The sequence below is a fragment of the Macrotis lagotis genome, chromosome 2, assembly GCF_037893015.1.
Source record: "Macrotis lagotis isolate mMagLag1 chromosome 2, bilby.v1.9.chrom.fasta, whole genome shotgun sequence".
Lineage (NCBI taxonomy): Eukaryota > Metazoa > Chordata > Mammalia > Peramelemorphia > Peramelidae > Macrotis > Macrotis lagotis.
The window spans coordinates 221,665,755-221,690,982 of NC_133659.1; the positions used below are offsets into that span (position 1 = coordinate 221,665,755).

At 42.4% G+C, this 25,228-nt stretch overlaps 1 long non-coding RNA gene across 1 annotated transcript; it reads right to left on the reverse strand.

Moving 5' to 3' along the window:
• Nucleotides 1–20,005: 20,005 nt before the first annotated feature.
• LOC141511457 (uncharacterized) lies at nt 20,006–24,770 on the reverse strand. Its single transcript, XR_012475336.1, has 4 exons — nt 24,106–24,770; nt 22,915–23,014; nt 22,509–22,653; nt 20,006–20,305 (listed from the first exon to the last, which is right to left on the reverse strand). It is a non-coding gene; the product is annotated as an uncharacterized LOC141511457 (long non-coding RNA).
• Between the last annotated feature and the right edge of the window lie 458 nt (nt 24,771–25,228).

Below are 25,228 nucleotides of genomic sequence, written 5' to 3' on the forward strand. Positions count from 1 at the left end.
TAATAATTACCTAGCTGTGTGGCCTTGGGCAAGCCACTTAACCCCATTTGCCTTGAAAAAACCTAAAAATAAAATAATAAAATAAGGAAGTTGGGTGGGATATGGCTCACCTTAATTGTTACTTGGGAGATTAGGGTTGGTAGATCAATTTGAGTGTTAAATTGCAACAGGTCTAGGTCAATCCGAAGTATACACATATACACACATCCTCATGCCTAATAAGGTGAGAATGAGTCAAAATTCTGTGGCTGATCTCTAATGGGGTTGGTCAGTGAATGCACATTCACTTGGATGGGAAAGACCCAACCTCAAAAGAAATTGGTGTGAATTATTCTAGTGATCTGACTAAACTCTTAGTAGGCAGTCACCACCTGGGGACCACTGAGGGAGAGGAGGAGCCAGGGAAGAGGAGGGAGAAACAGAAGTAGATAGAGAAGAATGGAGCCAGCTAGGAACAAGTGAGACTGAGAGATATTGGGGGGGGGGGTGGAGCAGCTGTTAAATAGGACTTTGGGGAGACAGGGGAATGAGAAGACTGAAGAGAAGAGACCTGGACAAAGGGGCAGCTTCTATTAACCCCACCCCTACGCTGCCCAAGATCTGGCCAAAAGTGTTTAAAAAGAATCACTGACTGTTCTAGTAGACGAATATTATTCAAGTAAACATGATGTAACTGCATCACTCCAAAAACAACTCTTCCTGCTTCCAGTCTTTATGAGGAAAGAAAGCCAGGTCAAGTTAGAGACACCTGTCACCAAAGGCATTTTCTTTCCAAGCTAGATGGAAATGCAGGTTTTTTGGTAATGAATCCCTTGGCAATTTTTTTTTTTTAAGATTTTTCAAGGCGATGGGGTTAAGTGGCTTACCCAAGGCCACACGGCTAGTGTCTGAGGTCAGATTTGAACCCAGGTACTCCTGACTCCAAGGCTGGTGCTCTATTCACTGCACCACCTAGCCAACCCCTCCTTGGCAATTTTTGAACTGGAAAAGAAAAAGGGCAGGGTAAGCATAGTACTGACTAGGGGAAAAGGATTCTAGGGTCAGGTTCTTTATTTTTTTTCTCTAGTGATTTAATGAATGAATGATGGAAGGAATGATTCAGCAAGGCAGGAGACACAAATATAAAGAAAATAGTTTCTTCTTTCAGAAAACTTACCTTTTTATTATATTTTATTTTCCCCAATTACATGTATAAACAATTTTAACATTCTTTTTAAAAAGGTTTTGAGTTGGTAAGCAATCTGTAAACCATATTCCCACATTAGTCATTTTGTGGAAGAAACTTGGAAAGAAGGAAGGGAAGAAAGAAAGAAATGAAGGAAGGAAGAGAAAAAAGAGAAAGGAAGAAAGGAAAAAAGAAAAAAAAAGATGAAGAATGAAAAAGGAAGGGAGGAAGGAAGGAAGAAAGGAAGAGCAAAAGAGGAGAAAAAAAGAAAGAAAGAATGATTTGGTTTATATTCAGATTCATCATTTTCTCTAGATGTGGATAGCATTTTTCATCTTGAGTTCTTTGAAATTGTTTTGCTGAGAATTAGCCGTCACTCACAGTTGCACATTGTTCAATATTGCTGTGACTGTGTACAATTTCTCCTAGTATCACTTTACCCTGCATCATCATTTCATGTAAGTCTTTCCAGGTTTTTCTGAAATTTTTCGGCTTGTTATTTCTTATAATAATATTCCATTACAATCATATACCACAACTTGGGCAGAATGAAATATATAAAGGAAAATTTGAAGAGGATGGTAGACACATGTAGCAGTTTTTTGAAATGCTTAAGTTCTTTTTTTTTGTTTTTGTTTTTGTTTTGAGGTTTTTGCAAGGCAAATGGGGTTAAGTGGCTTGCCCAAGGCCACACAGCTGGGTAATTATGAAGTGTCTGAGACTGGATTTGAACCCAGGTACTCCTGACTCCAGGGCCAGTGCTTTCTCCACTATGCCACCTAGCTGCCCCAGTGACTAAGTTCTTAAAGGCAAGGTATGGGGAGGGAAAGGAGGGAAGTTGGAACTCAAAAATTATTTTAAAAAATACTAAAGAAAAATTTGTTTTTGAGGAGTTTCATGGTTCAGTAGATAGAAGAGCAACCCTGGAGTCAGGAGGTCCTCAGTTCAAATCTGGTCTCAGATACTTACTAGCTGTGTGACCCAAGATAAGTCATTTGCCCAATTGCCAACCATACAGTTTTTTTCTTTACATATAATTGAGAAAAAAAACCAAAAAGTTTTTTTTTAAAGACCTCCCCTCCAGGGCAATAGAGCACCTGCCCTGGAGTCAGGAGGACTTGAGTTCAAATACAACCTTAGACACTTAATAATTACCTAGCTGTGTGACCTTGGACAAGTCACTTAACCCCATTGCCTTGCAAAATCCAGAAAAATAAAGACATCCCCCTCCACAAAAAAATGGTTGAGAAGAAATGTGGAGATATGTTTCTGAGTAAGACAAGGCAAAAGTTTACTTGGGATTATAGGTTCTATAAATTATTAGATCACAAGAGTTGGAGGTGCGGCTTAGGTGGCGCAGTGGATAGAACACCAGCCCTGGAGTCAGGAGTACCTGAGTTCAAATCCAGCCTCAGACACTTAATAATTACCTAGCTGTGGGGCCTTGGGCAAGCCATTTAACCTCATTGCCTTGCAAAAAAAAAAAAAAACCTAAAAAAAACTAGATTACAGAGTTGGAAAGGTTCTTAGAGGTCAGCTTTTTATTTTGCAGATGAAGAAACAGGCCCAAAGCAGATCAAATGCAAGGTCAGGTTTCAAACCCAGGTTTTCTCACTCAAAATTCAGCTTGGTTTTCACTATATTGTGTTGCCTTCTCAGTGGGGTAAGCCATAGGAAAAATGCTGGGAGAGGCCCAATGCCCAGTTTACTTAGCATGTCACTCAAATAACTTTCACTTATGAAAGGACGACTTTTCTCCTTTCACTTTTTGACATTGGAGCAAGAAAACTGTCATTCCTTTTTTAGCCAGGGTCAGGGCCTTTCTTGAAGTTCCAAGGACTATGGGACAAATGATCCTGCCCTATTCCTAGCCACATTCCCTGGATTCATCTCATTCCCTCTGCTCACAGTGACCACAAATTTGTTCTACCATTTTCAGATTCTTCCAGGTTATTCATCCTTTCTGGAAAGTCTGGCACTCTTTCCATTTGGTCACCTAGCTGCCCCTAAAAAGTGATATAGGCTTTCCAATCCTATCTGACCCAAAATACTAATGTGAACCTGAGTATATAACTTACCCTATTTGATCAAAAACTCATCTATAAAATGAGCTGGAGAAGGAAATGACAAACCACTCCAGTATCCTTAAACCCCAAATGGAGTCATGACAAGTCAGACAGGATTGAACAACCACAGTACCTCTCTGGAGATGCTTTGAGAATTGCCCAACACTAGAAATTGCCAAAGCTTGAGCATTGTTTCACTACTAGTGCCTTCCCAGCTCTGCTACTAAAGTGAGTCCATTGCAAAACTAGGAACTAGGTATATCCCAGATCTTTTTTTTTTCTTTTTGTTTTTTGCAAGACAATGGGGTTAAGTGACTTGCCCAAGGTCACAGTTAGGTAATTATTAAGTGTCTGAGGCCATATTTGAACTCAGGTCCACCTGATTCCAGGGTCAGTGCTCTATCCACTGACTCTATCCAGCCACCTAGCTGCCCCTTGTTCATCTTCTTAATTATTTTCTCATTTTCAATTCTATTGGTGATTTGCTAGATTTTTTCAATTTCTTAATTTAACCCAATCTTTCAAAATATGATATTAACATGGGCCAAGGTCAGGGGTTGCAAGCATATCTGTCTCCAGGTACTTAAGGGGCTTTCATGAAAGCCACATGGCATTAGACTCAGAAGACCTGGCTTCTAAACTTGCCTCTGATACTGTCACTGTGATCTCAGACCACTTAACTTTCCTGGGCATCGGTTTCCTCCTTTCTAAAATGGGGCTGGCCTGAATTGGCCCCCAAAATCCCTTCTCTGTATCTATGGGTCATTGTTCTGCTAAGACCATGAGCAATATTATTTGGATATTCATATATGCACACATACATTCATATATGAAACATGTAAGGAGGGGGTAATACTTGTTCTGTGTTATGGGAAAGTTGATGAATTAAGTCTGTCTCTAGGCTCTGAGACAGCATTTGCTCAATTGGAGAGAGAGTGCACTATGACAACTGGAGGGATGAGGAAAAATTTCATTTAGAAAATAGTATTAAATGTTTTTTCTTTTTTTTTAGATTTTTGCAAGGTAAATGGGGTTAAATGGCTTGCCCAAGGCCACACAGCTAGGTAATCATTAAGTGTCTGAGGTGGATTTGAACTCAGATACTCCTGACTCCAGGGCCAGTGCTCTATCCTGCGCCACCTAGCTGCCCTTAAATAAATCTTGAATGAAACCGGGGGTTCCAAGAATCAGAGGTGCATTAGAGGGGTAAAGAATGGAAAGGTACAGAGACAGATTAGGAAATTGAAGCGCAAAGAAGTTAAGCTCCTTGTCCGAGAGCACCTATATAAGCAGTAAGTGGCAGGCTCAGGATTTTAATTATTGTATAGGTGGTAGTGGATAGAGCACCAGCTCTGGAGTCAGGAGGACCTAAATTCAAATCCAGCCTCAGACACTTAATGATTACCTAGCTGTGTGACCTTGGGCAAACCACTTAACCCCATTGCCTTGCAAAAAAACAAACAAACCACCAAAAAAATTAGATAGGGCTGCAACTGTACAACTTGGGTTCTTTGTTTGCTTTCTCTTCTTACTACCAGACCATTCTCTCTGTGTCCTTCTCTGGTTATATAAATCTTCAAAAAAGTCTTGTGCATATTGGTCACCTGTTTTTTCCATCATCAATCTTTCTATTGCTCTTCAGATTATTTGAATATAACGAGGATTGACTCATTCAGAAAGGGCCTCTGACTAGGGATTCCCCCTTTTAGGGAATTCCTATCCCTTGGGCCTACAGATGCATTCCATGTCATTTTAGTCCTTCTGAAAATAGAGTGTTTGTATGATTCACAGTTGTCATGTCATTTCAATACAGCTCAATTTAACCCACTTTTATTAAGTTCCTACAATGTGCAGAGCAATGAGTTAGATACTGAAAATAAGACAAACTCTGCACTCAAACTTATATTCTAATGGGATGAATAGGTAGGAATAGACCAAAAAAGTATTGCATAAAATAGACTTAAAAACAAAGAAGACTTCCAGAAAAAGTGTGACAAGAAAATTTGACTATCTCCTTTATGAAGCTTAACTAGATTGATTTGTCATTCAATAAAAATCTATTTAACAGTTAATACATGTGAGACATTGTGCTAAGCATGGGGGGTACAAAAAGATGCAAAAAACAATCCCTGCCCTCAAGGAGTCTTCAATTTAAAGGAGGGGACAATATGTAAACAAATATACAAAAGCAAACTATATATTATATATGTACATATATAATATATATATGTATATATATATATATATATATATAAGCAATAGGAACAATAAAAGAGGAAAAACACTGGAATTAAGAGGATCTAGGAAGATGGGATTTTAGATGGAACTTAAAAGCAGCCAGGGCAGTTAGTAGTCAGAGTTGAGGAGGGATAGTGTCACCAGCATGAGGCACAACTAGAGAGAATTCTGGAATCTGGAGATGGAGTGTCTAGGTTGTGAAAGAACCAGGAGACCACTATCACTAGATTGAAGAAAATGTATCATCCAGGATGAAGGTATAAAGAGATTGAAAAGGTAGAAGGGGACTGGGTTACGAATAAGGGTTTTGAATTCCAAAGAAAACCTTTTGTATTTGCTTCTGGAAGTAATAGGGAGTTTATTGAGTAAAGGGGGTAACATGATCAGACCTGCACTTTAGGAATAGAAGATGTTTTCTATCATCCTTCCAATAACCCTATCCAACTTATACATGGAACTCCTTACCTCTGTCTAAAATTCATTCCTCTTTGATAAATCACTAATGTAAATATCTCATTGTCCATGTTCCTTAGCTAGTCTTGCATTCTTGCTTTTTTAAAAAAACCTTTTCAATTTTATATAATCAAAAATTTTTTTTGTGATCCCTCTATTGTTTGTCATGAATTCTTTCCCATCAATATGGGAAGTAATTTCTTCCCTATACCTCTAATTTGCTTATGATGTCATTTTATTCCTAAGTCATTTATCCATTGGGAATTTATCTTGAAATATGGTGTGAGATGTTAGACTATACCCAATTTATGACAAACTGCTTTCCAGTTTTCCTAGCAATTTTTTTTGATATAGTGAATCTTTATTCACTATTATATATTTATGATAAATATATGTGTATGTATGTGTATATATCTATAGTATATTAATGTGTGGTGTATAACTAATCTGTTCTACTGACTGACCATTCTATTTTTTAAGCAATACCAAATTTTTTAAATTACTACTTTGTATTATAATTTGATAACTGATACTGTTAGTCTCCTTTGCTTGCTACTTAAAAAAAATCACCCTTGAGATTCGTGATCTTTTGTTCCTTCATATGAATTTCCTTAGTTTGATTGGTATGGCACTGATTAGGCAAATTAATTTAGGTAATCTTGTTATTCTTATTATATTGACTTGACCTATCCATGAGCAAATTACTATTTCTACAATTATTTAGAACCATCTGGACAGCTAGATGACTCAGTGGATCTTCCTAACTTCAAATCCTGCCTCAGACACTTACTAGCTGTATAATCCTGGCCAAGTCACTTAACATTGTTTGCCTCAGTTTCCTCACCTATAAAATGAACTGGAGGAGGAAATGACAGACAACTTCAGTATATCTCTGCCATGTAAATCCCAAAATGGGGTCATGGAGAGTGAGGCACAACAGAAAAACAACTAGACATCTTTATTTTGCAAAGATCCACATTCTAGCTTGGAGTCAGGGGCTTTGGATTTGAATCCTGGCTCTCCTGCTTGTTTTAGTGTGACCTTAGGTAAGTCAATTAACCTCTATGGTTCCTTTTCCTCATTTGTAAAACAGTTGGACTAGATCGGAGTTCCCTGTTCCTTAGTGTCTTCAGGTAAAGACTGATATAAGGAGATTCATCCTTCCTTTCAAGGTTGGACCAGATCCTTTCTAGGGTTGATTCTATGTGACTTTATGAGCTGTCTTCCTCTCCAAAGAACTGTTGGGCAGCAAAGACACCAGAGTCCAGAAGTCCAGAAGAGGTGAACTCATTCTCTTGAGTAATTTCATGGCAGTCTGTGAAGTGTGGAAGATGAGAAATGGAGTGGGAAAGGGACTCTTAGGATGACTACCTCTGTGACAGATTGGTGGATGGGGACCTGAGCAAGTGGCTCATTGGCCAAGGACAGTGCCATATTCCGGTGTCATTCCATTGCAAAGTGGCCCAGGAACTACACCTGTGAGTCAGGGGTGGGGAAGCTGTGCCTTCAGCCCTGGGACCTATTACATCAATCCTCTGAGGGTCAGGAGATAATTTGTCAGCTCTCTGCCCCACACTGGCCCTTGTGGAAATCAAATGAACGGGCTTGCCCATTTTAAAAGATAAATTAAATGCATTGATTTTTAAAATGTCAGGCAGTGACATGGAAGCAAAAAGGGAGTGGAGGCCTATAGATTTGTGATTTATTGGCTCTTTAATAGGAATTTCTGAGGCTGAGCTAGGTTTCTCCTACCCGGCTATGTGGTTCCTGCAGGCATCCTCTGTTGCAGTTAAACCCATTTTCCTTGTCTCTTCCCCACAGTGTTTAGCTCTCCCTAAAGTCACCAGAGAAGTGAACACCTCCCAGGTATTTTGCTATGTGTCAGATAATCTTTGTGGTTAGGAATAGTGGAGGGAAAGAGAGAGAAAGTGGAAGAGAGAGAAAAAGAAAACGAGACAGAGAAAGATACAAGGAGAGAAAGAAAAAAAGACAGAGATATAGGGTAATGACCTGGCCTTGAGGGATGAAACAAAAGAAAAAAAATCTTTCAACTTTATCTTTTACATTGTTTTTTTCACATGGGGACATAGTGTTCTAACCTTGGAGTCCCAATAGCTTGGGATTTTTCTTTATATGCTACTGAACAAAACTCAAGTTCTGTTTTGAGTCTAAACAGTGAATTTTAGCCACAGGGAAGCCAAAAATAGGTGTAGAGATTAGATAGGTTGTTGGATAGGTATTTGGAGAGGGGGCTAGTGGTGCTTCCCATTCTTGATTCTCTGTCCTCCTGAACAGTTTTGTCTGAATGTTGGATCTGGAGGTAGTGATATTATCTTTTATTTATACAGATTTTTATTGCCTTTTAAAATACATACATGGCCATTATTTCATTTGATCTTTGTAACAACCCTTTGAGGTAGCTGTAATATACATTATTATCCCCAAATGAAGAAACTAAGGCTCAGAGAGGGTAAGTGATTGCCCAAGGTCACACAGCTAATTAGTGACAGATCCAGGACTCAAATTGAGGTCTTTTAATTCAATTCTCCTTAGATTTAGGAAAATAAAGAGACTAAAATGTTCAAACCCTTTGAACTAGAGACTTCATTAATGGGCTTATACCCCAAGGAAACCATATAATAGAGTCTCTATGTATTGCTACACATACACACACACACACACACACATAAAGCTGTACTTTTTTGTGCTTGTTAAGAATTGGAAACAAAATAGATGTCTATCAATCAGAGATGTCTAAATGTGTTATAATGAATGTAATGGAATATTTAAGAAATGTGATAAATATAGAAAAGCATGGAAAGCTCTATATGAACAGATACATGTATATATGCAGAATGGAGTAAGTAGAGCCAAGGAAACAACACACACACACACACACACACACACACACACACACACACACACACACACACACCTTTATATAGTGACCACAGCAATATAGATGGAAAGAACGACAACACACCAAATCATCAAAAGTAGAGGCAACAAAATTATAAAGATCAACCAGGACTTTAATAAGAAAAGATGAGAAGGCATCCCAACTCGCCCCTTTTTGGGAGGTCCATGGGTATCATACATTGCACACATTTTCAGCTTTCAATTTCAGTTGCGAAGTTTTTTTTTTTACCCTCTCCAAAAATATGGGATGACTTTCTGGGAGGAGGTGGGGGAGAGATACACAGGATGACTATGGTAACATAAGATACAAACAAAAAAAAGGGGGTGGCTAGGTGGTGCAGTAGATAGAGCACCAGACCTGGAGTCAGGAGTACCTGAGTTCAAATCTGGCCTCACACACTGTGTGGCCTTGGGCAAGCCACTTAACCCCATTGCCTTTGAAAAAAACTAAAAAAAAAGAAACAATTTCTTTTCCCCTAAGTATCCTATTCTGAAGCTTTTGGAGTAATCTGAAAGAGAAATTCATCAGCCTTCCAATTCCTAAACAATGTCTTGCTCCTCTCTCTCTGATCAGCACAGGAAGGACTGCTGTTGTTGTCTGCCCTTTATTCTCTAAGAGGACCATGATCAGACAGCAACAAGGGCAAAGGGCCCTCGATTGATTCACGTGACTAAAAACCTCTTTTCCCTCTGTCCTGAAGGGATTAGAATAAAGATCTACCTCGGAGAAAGAAGGGGTCTTTGATTACTTCAGGATATCTGTAACTTGGGGTGTGCTGGTGCCAGCTCTTAGCTAGACGATTGTCAAATTTTTAGTGTAAGCATTTACAGATCAACAATCAGCAAACCACAAATCAGGCTCTATTGTTTTGTTGATTGTCTAGACTTAAGAAAGTAATGGAGAAAATATTAATAATGCAGGTTAAACTTAAAAGTGTATCATCAAATATTTACCAACACTCCACTTGCCTGTGACCAATTTGATGGGGAGAGGCCTTGGGGCGGGGGGGTGATAGAAGGAGATTGAGTAGTTTTAGGAAAATGATTCTCTTATACTGTGACTAGTTCTGGATTGATAGAGGAAAATATTAACCCTTACCTTTCTCAGAGTTGTGGTCTATATTTTATCATAGTGAAATTTCCTTATTCAAGAATTTCAGGGGCAGCTAGGTGGCACATTGGATAGAGCACTGGCCTTGGAGTCAGGAGTATCTGGGTTCAAATCTGACCTTAGACACTTAATAATTACCTAGCCTTGCAAAAACCTAAAAAAAAAAGAATTTCATAAATGCAACTTCAAAATTCTTTATGGGAAGACACATGTCCCAAGAGCATGAGGAGTCTGGGCATTTCTCTTTACAAGTGGAACAATACTTTGATTAGAATAATGATAAACTTATAATTGTTTTTCTTCAACATGCACCAAGTCTGGAAATATCCATTTCTCAGGATATTGTTTTTAGTGACTTGGGCTCAGGATGAGAAACATATAAGAGGCTACCTGGGGCTTTGGGGTTCAGTCTCAGGTTCACCAAGATGAACACATTACTATGCACATGTAGCTGCCAATGCTGTTGGAGGAAGGAGAGAAAGCAATCCCTATTCCCCTAAGGAAGTGCAGGGGACATGGGAGAGTCTCAGTGGTTATTTACTCAAAAGAGAGAGTTCTTTTATAGCTTTTTCCATAACCTAATGAGGGAAGAGGCTCTTCCATAAGAGTCCATTTCCCATTCCTCTTTGACAAAGCCTTATTGGGTACCAACAAGGGAGTGTATCATCACCTGTATCCTTTAAGTATTGGAAGACATGACAATTGGCAGGAGCTAGAGCCTATATCCTGATCAAGTGAGTCAATTCCATTAGGGATAAATCTGGAAGATAGCACTGCCTTTATAATACTTCTTTCTTAACCAACTCTGAGCATTTATTTGTTTGTTTTTGTATGATTAGCAGATTTGAGGAACACACAGGAAATGGGGTGAGGGGACAGTCATATTAATATATTTGTGAAAGATTTCCATTTTCTCCTTCTTTCTGAGAGAATTCAGCTTGGGGGAGGAATGGGTCAGAGAGAACATTTCCTTCCTTGAAATGACTTCTCCACTAAGCAAATTCCCCTCATGAGAAGCAATTCCTTATGCTTACTGACAAGTGACCTACAGAGAAAGGAATTTTTTCCATTGGCATGGTCATATATATAACTGAGACTTGAGATTGATTATAGAAGAATTTTATCCTCAGGTCCCAGTATCTGACTGAGTGACATTTCCCCAGTAGTCAAGTCCTAAAGACTGTTCTTTGGTATAGATTATTTTGACTTGTACCTTGATAGCCAACTGTTGCCCAGGAAACACTGATGGAATTTATCTTTTCTTTTTTAGAATTTTATTTTATTAGGATTTTTTTTGGCAAGACAATGGGGTTAAGTGACTTGCCCAAAGTCACACAGCTAGATAATTATTAAGTGTCTGAGGCTGGATTTGAACTCAGTTCTTCTGACTCCGAGACTGATGCTCTATCCAGTGTGCCACCTAACTGCCTCTGGGATTTAGCTTTTCTACAGCAAGGTGCAATGGTTTCAAAATGTGATCAAATTGGTTTGTTACAAATTCAGTGGTCTTTAAATTCTTTCAAACATGCATCCCAACACTAAAAAATTTATTTGTACTTCTTCATATGTGAATATTTATATTAAATTATATAAGAAATTACTGGGGGCAGTGGATAGAGTGGATGGAATGTCAGGCCTAGAGTCAGAAAGATTCCTTTTTCTGAATTCAATTGTGATCTCAGATACTTACTAACTGTGTGTCTCTGGGCAAGTCACTTAACCCTGTTTGCTCAATTTCCTCATCTATAAAATGATCTGGAGAAGGAAATGACAAACCATTCCAGTATCTTTGCCAAGAAAATCACAAAGGGGTCATGGGAATCATATATAACTGAAAAATAACTTCACCACAGCATAAAGCACTATTGTATTACTATATTATATATACATTTTAAAAATTGAAATTTTTAAGGGATAGGATAAATATGAAAGCAATAATTTTTATTTTGTTAACAGTTATGAATACCTGTGCTCTCACTAAAATATATTTTAATAATTTTTTAAAGTGAATGCAATCTGATACATTATACTTTGTTAGTTTTGAGAATCTTAGTTTAATACTTAGGGATATAATGATTCAAAGTTCTGGTTTTTGGTTCAGTTTATTTCAATCCATAGTTTTAATGTCTATACTAGCTGATAAAAATACACAACTGAAATGGCAATCCAAATGGAAGGAGCACATTGCTGTTTTCGCTTCCTAAATCACATTATTCAATTTTTGAATCCCATCTACCAACCACCAATTATGCAAAAATGTTCATAGAACTTTGGTTGGTAAATTTCCATCTTTCCTGGTGTCAAGCAGCTCTTACAAATTCATATTTTTAGCAAGTGAATTCAAAAATCTGCTGAAATTTTCTCTTTAGAAGATTTTTAAACAGATTAGAAAATTCTGGGTTTTTTTCTTTCCTTTTTTAAATTTATTTAAGGCAATGGGATTAAAGTGACTTGCCCAAGGTCACATAGCTAGGCAATTATTAAGTGTCTGAGGCAGGATAAAAATTCTGTTTTTTTAATTGGACAGAGAATAAGGGTTTTTAGAGGTAAGACGACACATCATTGTCTCCCACAAAAATTTACTGTTTAAATGGCTTACTAATTACGATGGTTTCTTATTATCATTGTTGTTCATTAGTGTCTGACTCTTTGTGACTCCATTTGGAGCTTTCTTGGCAAAAATACTGGAGTGATTTGTCCTTTCTTTCTCTAGCTCATTTTAGAGATGGAAAATTAAGTGACTTGCCCAGGGTCACACAGCTAGTAAAGGTCTGAAGTCAGATTTTTATTTATTTATTTATTTTTGTTTAGGTTTTTTTTTTGTTTTAGGTTTTTGCAAGGCAAATGGGGTTAAATGGCTTGCCCAAGGCCACACAGCTAGGTAATTATTAAGTGTCTGAGACCGGATTTGAACCCAGGTACTCCTGACTCCAGGGCCAGTGCTTTATCCACCTAGCTGTCCCTGAAGTCAGATTTAAATTCAAGAAGATGTGTCTTCCTAATTTCAGATTCTATCCACTGTACCACCTAACAGTCCCCTCCCCCACAAACTAATAATACAAGGCATAATATACACTTAGGGTGAGGCTCATCATTTTCAGAATATTTTGAAGGACAATTGCATCAATTGATGTGGTACATTATTTTTTAATCCATAAGAAAACAGAGGTAGTTCAGATGAACATTTTTATTTCAAAGTAAAATTATAAAATTTGCTTATAATTTTTTATATTTAATATGTATTTGTACTGATAGGAGAAATTTTATTGAAATTATTAAAAAGTTTTTACATCAGATGATGCTCTTGGTCATTCCAATATTAGTGGCCTAGCTCATAAATCCACATTTCAGTTAATCCTCTTGATAATTTTGAATTTTTCTGGCCAAGTCCTTGTCATATGTTTAGATTGTTGTTTAACCTCGTGACTTTGAGAAGGAGTTGGAAGATTCCCTTGTTGTTCAACTGTGCTCATGTTCTTAGCACTTTCTGTAATTGGAGTTTTCTTTGCAAGAATCTTTAAACCACTTGTCTGCTTTGTTAAAAATAGATAATATAATCCATAAATCCACTAGACAGAGCACACATAAAGTGCAATATGTCACAATAACCTGAAAGTGAGCAAACAAAATGAAGTGAGAACAGGGGATATCATTGTGCACAGTGAACCACTGTGTTGTAATGATGTACAACTGTAAAAGACTTGACCAATACTGTGATCCTCATCAATTCTAAAGGACTCAGCCATGAAAAAATTCCAGCAAACTCTAGAGAAAGAACTTACGAACTCTTAAGTGCAGGTGGAAGCAAAATTTTCTCGTTTTCTTTATTTTCTTGCCTTTTTTTAAAAAAATGACTAATATGGAAATGTTGTGGGCAATCTCTCATGCATAATTAATATCATATTGCTTGCATAATGGGTGGAGGAAGGGAGGGCAGAGAGAATTTGGAGCTCAAATTTTAAAAAGAAAGTCCAAAATCAATAAATAAGAAATTGAATTGAAAAACAAAAGTAGTACTAGGAATTCTAATCAGAATCTTAGGTCTGCAGAGCTGTCCCGTCCCCGCTTCATTTCTTTGCACTCCGTGGCTTCCCCCGATGTGGTTCTCACTCCGGTCCGCAGGAGAAGACCCAGGACGCTGACCACTGGATTCGGCTGCCCGTTCACGTGATCTGCCTCTAGCCTCTGCCCCCCCAGATCTATCGCAGAACGGGGCCAGCATCGACGTCCCAGGTGCAGAATTTTAAACGGCTACTGCAGGATGAAATCATGCGCCCACCATGCCACAGTGCCCCGCCCCGGCTGGCAGCTGCAGCCGGGCCAGGCCAAGTCTCCAGGCAGCCGGCGAAAGACCAAGGAGGGACGCATGGAATGATGGTGGCTGCTGCTGGTGCAGTTGTTGTATTTTACAAATTATCTGAAAACGCTGGCTTTTTTTTTTAATTTTTAAGAGAAGGGGGGGGGGGAGAATCCTGTCCTGCAAAATCCTAGGCAATTCCCAGTGGGACCTTTTTAAACCTGTGATAAGTTATCTCATCTGAAGGGGATAGGATTGGAGCTTCTCTTTATTCTATTAGCTATTCCCTGAAGCAGAGTTGACTTAATGAAAATTCTCTTGAAGCCTTTCCTCTTAACCCTCACAGCATGGCTGCAGCGCCGAACTCTCATTGGCTGCTTTATTGGGGTGAGGAGGAGGTGGGGGGGATGCATGGGAGGAGAGAAAGGGAGGGTGGGGGTAGGGAAAGCAGATCTGCTCCTGAATATGGAAGCCAATATGCTAAGCTGTGTGCTCTAAACCGGTGGGTAATGTGATTAGAGTGGCTGCCGAGTCTCACATTGTGTTCTGGGCCTCCCGTGGCTCTCTTGATTCTGGGCCTTTTCTGTTCCAGTCTCCGAAGGTCTGACAGAGACCCCTGCTGCTCCAGCATTCTGGGCCCTGGGACTCTTTTGTCTTCAGATAAAGGGACCCTCCTCTTGGAGAATTCCACAGCCAGATGTCACACACTGAGCCCCAGAGGGGCCTGTCTAATAAATTCTACTTTCTCCTTTTATATTAAAACATTTATTCTCTTATAATAATGACAGTTACCCGGCAAAACAAAATGCTTCGAACTGCACATACTTGTTGGATGTTTCAAGTGAAGCCTGATCCGCTGTGAGAGGAATGTTTGATGCTGATGAATGAGGGAGAGGCGGGGAGGGACTGGGAGAGAGGGCAGGGAGCAGCCTATTTACCATGCTCAGAGTTGGTGCTGCGGAACAAGGGAGAGCTCTGCCAGCTCAGCTGGTTCCAGGGCTCCAAGGCCCCGGGGCGGCTGATCCTGACTGTGCCCAGCCAGACCGAGGGTCGGGTCTTAGTCGTGGAGTCCCTATGCACCTGCCTTACCTGAGACGGGGCTTCGGTGCAGAACCGGATCCTAACGGGCCCCCATCCAGTCCGAGCTGTTGTCTAAGATCAGACCGGCCAGACCCGGTGAGGCTGGAGAGCGGCCCCCGGGGGTGACAGTCTTTTAAGGGCAAGACGCACATGGGGGTCCTCGAATCTGTGGGAATCACCGAGTCATCCCCAGGCCTCCAAACTGACCTCGGCCAGTTAAGGGGGTGGAGTTGGGCTTGCCGGCGGGTGGGCGGGCTGGGGGCCCTCGGGGGCGGCTGTGGGCATCTCGGGACTCGCTGCCCGCGAGAAGCCTTGGGTAACCAGAGACGCGGCTCTGTGGCCGGGGCCCGGGCAGGGGCGGCGCGGAGCACGAGAGGACGAGGCCGCGGGAGGGCGCGGCCGGGCCCGGGGAACGGAACACCAACTTCTGCTTTGTGACACCCCGCTTTGGAGCATGCATTTGTGGGGGATCTGAGTCCGGCACTTGGTGCAAACGCTGCCGCGACATACTAACACGGACTAGGTGCGTCCCGGGAAGCGCAAGCGGGACTTCCGAAGCCTGGCGCGGAGGGACTGGAATCACACTGAAGATGGATGCTCGGGCCCTCCCGGGGCCGCCGCCAGCCCGCTTCCGACGAGGGCTGGGGGAGGCGGGCCGGGCCCGGCCCGGGAGTGGCAGGCGCCCAGGCCAGGCGAGCCGGGCCGGAGCGGCCGCCGGGGCGGGGGCGGGGAAGGGGGCGCGGAGCAGAAATCACAGCGCCGGGGCCGCGCGGGCGCCCAGGGCTCCGGCAACGCGCCCTGCTCTTCTCCCATTGGGCAGCGCCGGGCTCTGCTCCATCGTGATTGGCCGGGGAGGATGAGCCCCCGCCGGGTGCGGCCCGCAGCCCGCGGGGAGGGGGGGCGGGGAACGGCGTGGGGGGCTGCGGGGGGCGGCTAGGGAAGCCCCCTCCTCGCTCTGCCGCCCGCCCCTCGGACCCCGAAGCCACCATTTCCCCAACCCGCGGGGGCCGGGCTGGAGGGCTGGGCTGAGGCTCCCTCCCAGGAGCCGTGGCCGCTGTCGTGGGGCGAGGGGGCATCCGCAGGGGTGCCCCGGGGCCCTTCAGGGAGGGGAAGCGACTTGCCCAGGGTCACACAGCTAGCAAGTTCCCGCGGCTCAAGGCCAAGCCCGCGGCTCACTCACCCGGACTGCGGGGACGGCCAGATCTGCCCCGACCTCCCGGGGAGTCAAGCCCTGGGGGTGTCCTCGGGCACAGGGTAGGCGAGGCGGCCAGCCGGGGCTTCTTCGGGCGCGCCGCTCCCTGGGGGGCAGGATCCGCCAAAGACTTGCTACTACTGCTTTTTATGCCAGAAAATTCTGGCATTCTGGCCGGGGCCAGCAGGTTGCTTATCTCCTCTGGCCACGGTTGCCTTTGTTCCCCCTTCCTCCCATCTTCTCCTTCAAAAGGAAATTAAGAACTGGAAATATTCACAAAGAAAGAAAGAAAAACAAACAACAAACCTATACTCCCTGAAAGTAGGAACAGAGAATAGTATGTCTGACCTCATTTTGTATATATATAGGCATATATATGTATATATGTATAGTCTTGATTTATTTGCATATATATAGTCTCTTGATTTATTTGTGTGTATATATATATATATATATATATTCTATTTGCTTTCTGCTTGGGGGGCAGAATCAAGTATCCTAGACTTGGAATCTGGAGATCTGAGTTCAAATTCCACCGCTGTCACCACATGAAATAGGTAAATGACTTCTGTGGGTCTGAGTAAACAGAGGGGATTGAAATAGAGATGCTCTTTTGAACATGCCTCTCCTGAAGAATATCATCACCTCACCAGGGAAATATTTATTGAGGAATTTATGAGGTACTGTGCCTTTACTTTATAGGAAAGAGGTCTTTTAAGACCCCTCCCCCATTCCTGAATGCCATCCATCAGACTGAATCGACCACCCTGAAAGTGACAGTACAGGTTTCTCTGGTTTCTCTATAGTGTTTCTGGGATTTTTTTTTTTGTTTTGTTTCTTGAGTTACCAGAAAACAAAACAGACAAGTGAAGCTGTAGGGCCCATTAAACTATGACTATTGTGATTTATTTCATGGTGTCTATGACTCTTTTTAAAATTATATTTTATAAGAAAGGTTTGTATATTAGACTTTTGTTTGCGTCATTCTTTCTTGCTTTGGAATTAGTACTGCTTGCTAAAAAATAGATACTTGCATATATGCATTTTATATTTACCCAGATATATTAATAATTAAGGCCTTTCCCCCTTGTCAGGATCTTCATGTACTGGAAGTTTATTCCCTCTCTTTTATACAACCTGAGTTAGAAGTTCACATGTAGACTCCCAAGGGGAAAAACCATAAGAACTTCCATAAGGGTTTTGCACATGAGAGAACATCCTTTCAAGACTTCTTCTGGTCCTAGTTAGTCAGTTTAGAAGCAAAACTCTCCATAAAGACCCATGTCCCTGTTAATTAGCTACTATACAACAAGGTACCCTGAGGGAGTAACAGGTGGCTGCATGTGCTAAGTAGGTTAAACCACCACCACCTCAAATCACTACCTCCTTGGTGGAGGCAGCCTAGGAGCCTCTGGCAGTGTTTCCCAGACTACTGGCTCTTCTAATGGAATTCTTGTAGCCAAAGCTTTGTGGAGAAGGGAGCCATCACTACCACCAAACAAATCCCAACCAGTGGCTGTCAGTGGTACAGACCAACCGGCCTAGCCAAAGCAGCAAGACACTTTGAAGGAGAAATAGATGATACGCACCAGGCAGGTTAAACTCTTTCAGTCATCACCTTCCTTCAGACTTGTAGACATCAGAGAGGAGAGCAGTTCCTAACACCCCAACAGTAACCACTGATCAACCATCAGTCATGAGTTATGACCCAAATGTGAACATCTTCCTCCTGCTTCTAACTGGTTCCTGCAGTCATAGTGCAAGGAGGCAACTCTTGAGTAGATCCATCCTGGTAACTAACTCTGTAGGTGCTGTGACTTCTCCCTCCTTAGTAACCATAACTAACCAGGTAAAGAAAGTTGTTATGATCCATAGTCTTTGGTGTGATCAAATGACTCAATTTCAGAAACCTAGATGGGTTTTTTTTTTTAGGTTTTTGCAAGGCAAATGGGGTTAAGTGGCTTGCCCAAGGCCCCACAGCTAGGTAATTATTAAGTGTCTGAGACCGGATTTGAACCCAGGTACTCCTGACTCCAGGGCTGGTGCTTTATCTACTGCGCCACCTAGCCACTCCTCCTAGATGGTTTTGTTAGAAGAGATGACACCAAATAAGACAAAGGACCATATATTTTTGGGGTGCCATTTATGGGGATTTTCTATTTAATGTAGCTGAAACCTCTTCTATGTGTTATTCCCCTCTATTAGGATATGAGCTTGTCAGTTGGGACTGTCTTATTTGTATTTTTTCCAGTTCTTAGAACAGTGTTTTTTTACACAAAGTAAGCTCTTAATAAATGTTTCATTCATTCACTTATTCATACTATCCTATATACCTATAGAAGTCTTAAATGATCATTGCTTTGTTTTGTTTTCATCCATGAAATCAGCCAAGAAGGTATCCTCTTCCCACTTTTCTCCAATTATAGCCTTATAGATAAGTGTCTATAAGGTCCCAAAATTATATAGTACCTGGAATTTTATATATATATATATATGCATATATATATATAAAATCTTCTATATCAATCAAACATTTATTGCCTAGAACTGAACAAACTCCCAAGATAGAAATCCAAAGGAAGAAATAATCTCTATCCTCAAGGTGCTTTTACATTCTAACAGGGACATCAAGAATATAAACAGAATTAATATTCAGAGAATAAATACAAATAAACCAAAGAAGTCAAATTCAACTTAAGTTTCCCAGGGAGTAGTGAGGGGAGGAAGGGAACTAAAACTTTTTTAAAAGGTTTTAAAATTTGTTTTAATTGTGGGAAAAATAAAATATCATTTAAAAAATCCAAATTCAATGAAGTTAGAGATGGGAGACCTTAGATCCTAGGAGATCAGGAGGAGGGGCTGCTTGCCAAACTTGAATACAATGGTGTCATGACATGAGACACAGGAAATGATAATTTTGCCTTCATTCCTCTCAACTCATATAAGCATAGATTGATCTGGAATCAGAGATAATGCTTAATTTTTGCTTCCTACCAATCTGAAATCTTCAGAAAGGTGATATCATTGCTACCATGGTATTTTTTCCTTTACAAAAGAGCCAGTTGGGAAGCCAACTTAGCAGAATCACATCATCATCCCAGTCTGGTTGCAGATTTGGAGGCCCATAAGCACACTGCTTCCATCTCCATCTGGCCGATTAAAAAAAAATCTAATAAATCTCTTTTGGAAAGGTAAGTGTTATGCATTGGCTTTTTCCTTTTCCACTCTCTAATGCATATGCTGGGTTACCACATATTCATTTTGAAAAGCATTTGCCATCAAATTCAGTAACTGAAATAGGTTAGAGAAACTGAGTTTTGAAATTCTGAACTCACAAGGATAACTCATTCCAATTGCTGCAGTGAGTGGCTCTAATTTGCAGTGCCTAAAGAAGGAAAGGGAAAATACTTTTTGCAAGATACTTGGCTCTAAGGAAGGAAAGGATTCCAAGGGTTGGATTTCTTGGAAGAGTTTTATTGCCACCTCCTTCCAACTCCACCTAATTAGCAGCTTTTCCAATTGGGCACTTGGAATCCACTGAGGGAGGACCAACCTCAGCATGTTACTCGAGCAGTACACACTAGAGGGCACTGCAGCACCATTTCAGCTGTTCTGGGAATTTCAGGCTCCCACAAGGGAGGGAGGGAGATGAGTCGGAGAAATTGATCTCTTGATTCTTGCTTTGGTTGTAAACCTGGGAAGGGAATCAGGAGGCCATCCGTTTCCTGGTGTCAGATTGGTTCAATCCTTGCTTCTAGCTTCCCTCATCTGCTTTTATCTCAGCCTATTTTAGAGGAAGAGAAAATGTACAGAAAATACAGAAATTTTCTAATGAAGTAATGGCTTTTTTTTAAGGCTTTACACAACTGATTTATCCTCATGACCCCTGTTAGATATTAGTGGTCAAAGAACATTATAACATTCCTCTTTTATATATGCTAACACTGAGATGAGGAATAAATTATTGCTCTCAAAATTGCAGAGGAAAAGGGAGAAATAAAACTGGAGCTTTCTCTCTTATTCAGTCACTCTGTTTGACCAAATACTTTTATTCAAAACCATGCCCTCCTAGGGGTTCCTAGCTGTGTTCAAGAATGGGGGTGGTTTAAACCTCTGATTAGGGGATGTACTTGTTAGGGCAAGTAAATCATATATATATAAAACAGGTTATATGAATTCTGGAATCATAATGCAATAATTTCAACCCTCTCTCCAAAGCCCTCTGACATCAAGTACCTAGTTCCTCACCACTTTTAGGGTCTTCCCACCCCCACCCCCAGGTTCTATAGAATCTTTCCTGCTTGAATGTTACAAGGAAACCCAGATCCTGAAAGCTGAACACTAGGCTGTTGCAGAGACCTCTTCTTTCCTTCCTTCCTGCCTCAGAAGCTGGTTGTTGAGGCATTTGTATTAGGTGACACAGTAACTTTCATTTTGCATCCAAGGACAGACATGGAGCTGGCAGTCCAGGGATCACCATCACCATCGGCATGCTGATGAACAAAAGGCACTTTGGCATGTGCTTGTGCCAGGTGGTGGCTTTCAGACATTCACTGGATGGCAACTGGGACAGGGTGGAGCTAGGAACTGTCTTATGGAAATCTTGTAACAGGCAAGCATTCTGAATGGAATAGAAGGAGATCTGTCCCTGATCTGAGATTTGTGGGGAAGTATCTTTTCTAAAGTTTTATTTATTTATTTATTTATTTCCCTCCAGTGTTACTCTTTGTTTTGGAGTCCCTGAAAATGAGGAGAAAATCCCTTTGTTGCTTGTGATAGTGATGCTAACAGCTATTCTAGCTCCAGGGCTAATGGACATCCTTGTGGATGTAGGGGTCATGAGGCGATGGTGTCCCTAAATCATACTCTGATGGTTCAAGAGGAGTGATTTCCTCTCTAGGGGAGAGGTGACCTAGGTTTTCCTCTCTATCACCCTAGCAGTCTGTTTCCTTTTTCCTCTCTAACCACGCTAGCTTCTCTTCTGGCTAAGTCCATCCTTTTCAACCTTTCCAGTTGGCTATTTCCTGACTGCTCCATTTGACAACAGTGAAACCCCTTTCATGTTAGAATGGGCTTCCTAAGGGACTATGAATCCCACTCCTCCAGCCCTCCAATGACTACGATGCAGGATTATGTGAAAGTCCCAGAAATTTAGATTGGGATATGATTCTATATTTTGTCAGCCAATCCTGTCTCCCCAACATATTGCTCTGCTCTGTCTATATTACATTGAGTTATTTGTGCTCTATGTTCTTCACTTAGTTTTTTTTTTTTTTTATCCATTCTGTGTTTGTTTGCCACATGCTTTTGTCCTCATGCCCTTTACTCACAGCCTTCAATTAGGGTTGGACAACATGATGAATTTCCTGTTCTAAAAGAACAAGTAAAAATGACCACTTCCATCTCCTCTCCTGCATTCAGAATCAACTCTCTGTGGGCAACAAGTGTTTGAAGCAGCCCCTCTGCCTTCTCCCCTGTATCCCTTGACTCCCTGAACTGAGTTAAGAATCACTTGTGGGTCCAAGGGGCTGGAACATTGCACTTACTCCTTGGGAGGCTCCTCTGCTCTCGGTCCACAAAAGATGTGGTCTAGAACGAGTTCCATCTTGGGGGAGTGGGACTTGCTTTTATTATACTCTTTGACTTATTGCCTCCCACCTCACTCTAGGGAAACGTTATTAAAGTTTTGTTTGGCAGAAAAACATTTCAATGTCCAATATGAATCAGGTATGGGATAAATATTTATTTCCTACCCACAAAAAAAGTTAAAAGACATGAAAGACTCTCAGTGCATAATGACAGAATAGGATTCAGTCATTTAACTTATAACTTCTATTACAAATAGCTAGAAGGCTGATACTTAAACCTCATCGAAACATAAATGCAGTTTGTTGGGCTGCTGATTAAGCATTCTATATTTCCCCTTAGCTCTGCACTGTCTGCCTCAAAGTCCATGTATTCTGGCAATCCAGGCAAGCCTTAGGCACCTCTTCTTGGTGGTCTTCTCTGATGCAGAAATGTCCCTTGATGCAAGTTCACTCTTTGTATCCAAAATTGTCAAACCTCTCAAACTTACAAGGTTGCCTCCAAACCAGAACTCATCTAACTCAGAAATAGTGTTTGATCACCTACCTATGCAAAGACAAAATGGAAAAGGTCCTTGTTGAACCTATGCTCCACCAGGGAGCATGAAAAAGTTGCACCAAAAGAACACTGCTCATCCCCCATGTCTAGGAATTGGAATACTGCTTATTATGCAAAGAGAAACTTTTTCAAGTTAATCATCCTTTTAACTGATGAAACACCCTGACCCCAACCCCCAACACACACACACACACACACCCTCCTTCTATAGGTCATGGGGGTTTGACCAAGGAATCATCCAAAGTTTACCACATTAATTCCAAAATGCCAAGTCCTTTTCATTGAATCACCACAAGTACGGAAATAGCCAGGAAGTTTGTCATCTCCCAAATGTTCATATGTTGGTCATCTGAAAGCAAGAAAGGCAACTTTTTGGGAGATAGCTTTCAGTATACCAGTCACCCCCAAAGGAGTTTGTGTAATAGATTTAATTTGTTCAGCAGCAAAAACACTGCAGATGTTTGTCTCTAAACTTCCTATCTCTGGGGAACCCACAAGACACCTGCCAAGGACCTATGGCCATGAACTATACTGGGGACTACTAATGTATTGACATCCCATGAGGACTTCGGGTTCCCTACATTGTGAGTTGTAAATCATTTGCATCACAAAAATTGAGGGTTCAATCTGAATGCCCTATGATAAAAGATAGACTGAATATCTATAAATATCTATAAAGATAGACTGAATGGTGATGAGAACAGCAAACAGAACATTCTGAGTTTTAATTTAAATTCTAATTTCATCAAACTAATTCACTTTCTTTCTGGGTTATATCTTTTCCTAAAGAAATATAGTGATATATCTATGATCTTGGGCAAGTCGATTTATTTTTTTTGATCCTATTATCTCAGTTACTAATCATTGAGGAATTGAGTTGTTCTGTATCAATCTAGATTTAGGTACTTTTTAGTTAGTGTTGGAGTAAATTATCTTTTTAGCTGTGCTCTGGAGGATCTTTAGTTATCTTGCCTTCTATCTAACATGATGCAGTGGCAAAAACTTGGTTTCAGAGTTCAGCCTTGGATTTATATTCTAGTTGTAAGATTTGGAGTAGGGTCGCTTTCCCTGACTGGGCCTCAGTCTCCTCCTCTGTAAAACGAAGGAGTAAGATTTCTTCCTGCTCGGGACCTATGAATAGAACCACTAGCACAAGCAAGCGTCTGTACATTTGGCTTAGCCCAGGACTCTTGACTTGGTAGGTTGCCTTAATTACCACCTGGTGGTCGGAAAAAGAAGAGTCAATCTGAGGCTCTTAACTAATGAAAGGAAACCGAGCTTGGGGAAAGAAAAATTGGGACAGCTCTTTTCACAGCCTTCTTATAGATATGATCCAGGACCAAAGATAGCACGACAAAGCTAGGGCCGAGCGCTTCCATCTTATTTCCCGGACAAGGCGTTAAAGTGAAGGAGGGGGACAACTGAGGATCCTTGATGTACCTTGGGATCAATAGGCAGGCACGCAGTGCACCCCGACTTGTAACCCGTGCAGGGCACTCTGCTCTGATGGGGAGTACAGGTGTCATTCCTGAAGGGAGACTGAAGGGGCTGGTTTGGGGAGACTCTGCAGAGCACCCCTCCTTGCTGACTGCTGGTCAAAGCGGGAGGCTCCAGTCCCCCAGGCCCACATGGGGGGGGGGGGTCCAGGGCTCTGATTAGTGATAGGATTTTCACGTAGAAAACATCTCATTTTACTAAAGCCTCGCTTCCGGAGAGCTTCTTCCTCGGGCGTGTTTTCCCTGGAAATTTGGCACCAGGCGTACATTATTGATGAGTTACAGTTTACAAAGACCGTAAGGTCATTAAAAAAAAGGGTGGGGTGGGGAAGAAAAGAAGCGGTCCTCACATCCCTCAGTCGAGAAAGTTTCCCCAAATCCCCATTCACAGGGAAGGAAGCAAGGGTGGGAAACAGTCTCCAAGGTCACCAAGCAGGCCTGGCTCCACCGGGGGCCGCGGGAGGCGCGAGTGGGAGAGGGGCAGGGCAGGGAGGGAGACGCCGGGCCCTGGGCCCAGCCGGTGGCCGGGGAGCCCCCGAGCGCCCAGGCGAGGGGCGAGCGGGCTGGGGAGCGGCGCGCGCCCGGGGGAGCCGGGCCGGGAGGGCCGGGGGAGCCGGGCCCAGGACAGCCGGGCAGGATGAGCCGGGCCGGGCCGGGCCCGGGGGAGCCGGGCCCAGGACAGCCGGGCCGGGAGGGCCGGGGAGCCGGGCCCAGGACAGCCGGGCCCGGGGAGGGCCGGGCCCTGCAGCCCCGCTGGGGGAGGGGACGAGCGCGGAGCACGAGGCCGGAGGCCCTCCCGGGAAGGGGCCGCCCACGACAGGGTTAAAACGCTCGAGTGGAAGAACAAAAGGGAAGCCCTCGCCTCCTTCCACGGCCCCCAACCTCGCCGCCGCGCCCAGCCAACCAGCGAGGGGCCCTGCCCGCCGGCGCCGCACGATTGGTCGGCGCGGGACCAATCGTGCGGCGGAGCCCGCAGCCCCATTCGGCCCCACGTGGGGGAGGGCGCGCACGCCCGGTATTTAGAGGCCGGCGGGGGGAGGGGCGGACGCTCGGGGCTGGGGCCAGGT